Genomic DNA, 4,679 nt, shown 5'->3' with positions numbered 1-4,679 from the left:
GAAAAATCTGAATTCTGCATTTTACCTACAGCTATTTGTTGTTATTTGAAACAAGTGTGTAACTTCTAATGTCTGTATAGTTAGGTGGCTGCTGACTGATGCAGTAGGGAGGACTCCTGTCTGAACCTGACAAGAGAAGATTGGACCAGACCAGGTGATTTGAAGACCTCAGATTACTATAATCAGGTGAGAAAAATCTGAATTCTGCATTTTACCTACAGCTATTTGTTGTTATTTGAGACAAGTGTGTAACTTCTAATGTCTGTATAGTTAGGTGGCTGCTGACTGATGCAGTAGTGATGACTCCTGTCTGAACCTGACAAGACAGATTGGGCCAGACCAGATGATTTGAAGACCCAACAGGAATATCAGGTGAGAGAAACAACAATTCTGCATTTTACTGAGCATCTATTTGAGACAAATGCATAATTATAACATCTAATGTAAGTATAGTTAGGTGGCAGCTGACTGATGCAGTAGTGAAGACTCCTGTCTGAACCTGACAAGAGTTGGAGATTGGACCAGACTAGATGATTTGAAGACACAAGAGGAATACTAGTATCAGGTGAGAAAAATCTGAATTCTGCATTTTACTTACGCACAGCTATTTCGTGTTATTTGAGACCATTGTGTAACGTCTAATGTCTGTATAGTTAGGTGTCTGCTGACTGATGCTTTAGTGGGGACTCCTGTCTGAACCTGACAAGAGTTGGAGATTGGACCGGACTACTATGATGATCTGATGATTTGAAGACACGAGGAATATCAGGTGAGAAAAATCGCAATTCTTCATTTTACCTGCAGCTATTTGGTGTTATTTGAGACAAGTGTGTAACTTGTAATGTCTGTATAGTTAGATGGCTGCTGACTGATGCAGTAGTGGGGACTCCTGTCTGAACCTGACAGGACAGATTGGACCAGACCAGATGAGTTGAAGACCCAAGAGGAATATCAGGTGAGAATTCTGCATTTTAACCACAGCTATTTGTTGTTATTTGAAACAAGTGTGTAACTTGTTATGCCTCTATAGTTAGGTGGCTGCTGACTGATGCAGTAGTGAAGACTCCTGTCTGAACCTGACAAGAGAAGATTGGACCAGATCGGGTGATTTTGAGATACAAGAGCAAGATAAAAACAACATCATCCACAGGTGAGACAATGTACTTATCAACATTTCTAGGAAGAGGCAAAGTAAAAGGTCACATACAACAGTTAATCTTTTTTTACCTTTTATCCAAGTTGAAATTTTTTGGAGGCATCACACTAATTATTCATAATATTAGTTAGGTGTGTCCTGACTTTCCTGTCCTGACTGGGAGAAACCGGTGATGATGGACAACTTCTGTCTACACCAGACCAGATGAGAAAACCAGTTAATTTGAAGACACAGTGAAGAGTTAATTCCTCTGTCCATGCAGGTGAGACTATATTTTATGACTTAGTAATACATGAATTTTTTATTTCCTCTTGGATGTATTAAGAGCTTTGGCATAACAGGCTACCAGTAACACTTTTAAAAGCCTAACTTTTTTTATACCTATCCAAGCAACCTGCTTTACAACTTACATGACCAAGCACTATTTTTGAGTGGATTTTCCCGCCAAAAAACTTCATATGATTTCTTATTATCACACTGGAACTCTCAGATTTCACACTTTATAATCATAGCAATAACACAAAACAAGCAACAGATTAAAACAGCATTATGTATTGAGCATTCATCAACTTTTCTAGGCAAAGAGGCGAAGGAACTGATCACATGCACATTTAGATCATCTTAACTTAGTCACTTGTCGTGTTTTATCAGGTATGTCCTGAGGGTCAGCAGTAGTCTTGATGTTCCTGTCCTGACTGGGAGAAACCTGTGATGATGGTGACATCTGCAAACCAGTTGACCCGAAGACACAGAGTGAAGAGTTTGTACAGGTGAGACAACACTTCACAATTCACTTGCTATATTTGTCGGAGGCGTCAGGCATACTAGATAACAACTTCTAGAGCCTAGGATTTTGTACATGTTGAAGAAAATTGATCATTCAATTGTGCTAATTCTATCACTATCTTTAGTGGTCATTCAGTGTTGGGATTCAACATTAACAAATCTGTTCATATCGGTAGGTGTGTCCTGATGTTCCTGTCCTGACTGGGAGAAACCTGTGATGATGGCCGAGTTCTATCCAAATGAGGGCCCAGCAGACCGGTTGACTTGAAGACTGGAAAGAAGGACCAGACTTTGACTTGTAAAGCAGCGAGAGAAGACACAGGCTTGGGTGGTTGTGAGTATAGTTTATTTGTGTAACACAACCAAGTACACACACTTGCATACATGCATACATTTCTATCCTTACCCTCCAACTCTGCTTTGCACGGTTTCCTTTCCCAACACTTGTAACTTGTGACTTTCGCTGTCAAACTTCCACGGTGGTTAAATTTGTACCAAATTGCATATTTCAGTTGCGGTAATTTACAGTAAACCGTCAGGCCATGAAAATTTAACTATTAGGTATTTTTTTGCATTATATAAACCATTTTCGGGAAAGTATACCTATTCCGTCATTGAGTGTTGATATGTAGCAAAGCTTTTGCAACTTAAAACTTGTAAGATTACAATCAAGGAGCATCCAACTTGTTGATGGATCAAAATGACTGTAATGGTTTCCCAACTTCCCAAAATTTGAGTATTGTAGGGTTGCTAATTGACGAAATTCTTGCATCCGACTACTTTGAAATGTTTCACAGCCCAAATTGCCTCAAGTAACCTGATACTTTTCTAAAAGTGCCTAGCCACAGAAAAGAATACCAGACCACCACGCTCATTTCTTGTTAACACCTTCTCACTTAACTTTCTCAATTTGAAATGCTTCACTCTATCACCCCCATCAAACTCCTTTCCAGCCGTACCCAGAAATTTGTGCTATACCCTGTACTTCTCGGCCTTACCAAGGACGTTAAATTCAAATAATTCTGTAAATCTTTTGGAAATACTCAGTGGCACACATCGCTCGAAAGTCGTGTCTCAATAACTCTGTACAGCAACGATACACACTCATATAGCCTGAATGCTCTGGCCAATATTCCTGGCCACCTCTCTGCGGAGTGGCATCGTACAGATCACATCCAGTCTTAAGAACAGTTCGGCCAGCTGTTGTGCAAAGAGGTCCGGATTGTTTGAGATGGCTGAAGTGTTCTCAAGATGGGCGCGATTTGTACGATGCCACTCTGTAGAGAGGTGGCCAGGAATATTTGCCAGCATTATGAGGCTATATGAGATAATGTATCGTTGCCTTACAAAGTTATTGAGACACGACTTTTGACTACACACTACGGCTGCCATTCGGTACTGCACGAATTTCCGGGTACGGCTGGAAGGGTGTTTGATGGACTCCTTTTCTGATGCTTTGGACCTTTACTCACGACTTCCCTCTTCACTCTAAAGACTTCACCCTTTCGCCACATTGGAACCACTCCCAAACACTTTATTCAAACTTGCACGGTACGTCACACTTCTGTAAATTTTTTGTCGTCCGACATCTTGCACCTTGCCACTTACCTTAGCCTTTCATCTTCTGCTTGTTTTAAAGTGCACTGCTTTTAACTTGCACCCCTTTTGTGCTTCTATTCCTGCTTTTAGACCTGGCCTGACAAAAAATTGTTCTTTTGACCTGAAAACTTGCCCAGAAATCTGGGCTGATTGGGACCCTGAGTTGGATAATTAATTGGATTAAAATTTTCCCGCCAAAAAACTTAGTATATGGGGATTCTGACCTTTGACCTTTCCTCCCTCCCTCTTTCTCTGAATACTTAGCCACCACACTCTTACTAGCTGCTTCGAACCAAGTCACACTGTTCCAATGCTTTGGACCTTTTACACTTACATGTAACTTCTCGAAACACTTTGTGACACTCGTGCTATGTCAGACCAATCTTCCGAAACACTTAGTTACTTGAGTGAGACTTTTCTGCCAGAATGATTGTCACTCTACTCGTCAGTCAATTGCACAAGAATGCTGGTGCTTCGAAACACCGTGTCTCCGCAAAGACATCCCCAGGGGAGCAAACTTCTGTGCATTGACTGACAGACAAGTAGAGTGACGACAATCATTCTGGCAGAAAAGTCTCACTCAAGTAACTAAGTGTTTCGGAAGATTGGTCTGACATAGCACGAGTGTCACAAAGTGTTTCGAGAAGTTACATGTAAGTGTAAAAGGTCCAAAGCATTGGAACAGTGTGACTTGGTTCGAAGCAGCTAGTAAGAGTGTGGTGGCTAAGTATTCAGAGAAAGAGGGAGGGAGGAAAGGTCAAAGGTCAGAATCCCCATATACTAAGTTTTTTGGCGGGAAAATTTTAATCCAATTAACTATCTACTTGAGGGTCCCAATCATTCTGTGTGTTTTTGGCAGGCAGGATTTTGGCCCAAAAAAAATACACAATTCATCAACCAAGTGTTCAGGTCCAAAGGGACAATTTTGGGGACAATTTTGGGGGCAATTTGGCATTCAATTATGTGAAAATTAAAGCTGCCAATCAACACTTTGAACATTAACTAGGTGCCTGGGGAAATTTAAGAGTAAGGGTGCAAAGTGTTGGAAAAGTGACATAACGTGTGAGTGAACCTAGCGTCAAAGCCTGGAGGAGAAAACCTCTGGGCCAGGGTAACAAAAATACACACAGCCCCTCTC

The sequence above is a fragment of the Branchiostoma belcheri genome, unplaced genomic scaffold, assembly GCF_001625305.1.
Source record: "Branchiostoma belcheri isolate BF01 breed outbred unplaced genomic scaffold, Haploidv18h27 scaffold2, whole genome shotgun sequence".
NCBI classification, from domain to species: Eukaryota; Metazoa; Chordata; class Leptocardii; order Amphioxiformes; family Branchiostomatidae; genus Branchiostoma; species Branchiostoma belcheri.
Note: the sequence above shows the minus strand (reverse complement) of the source record.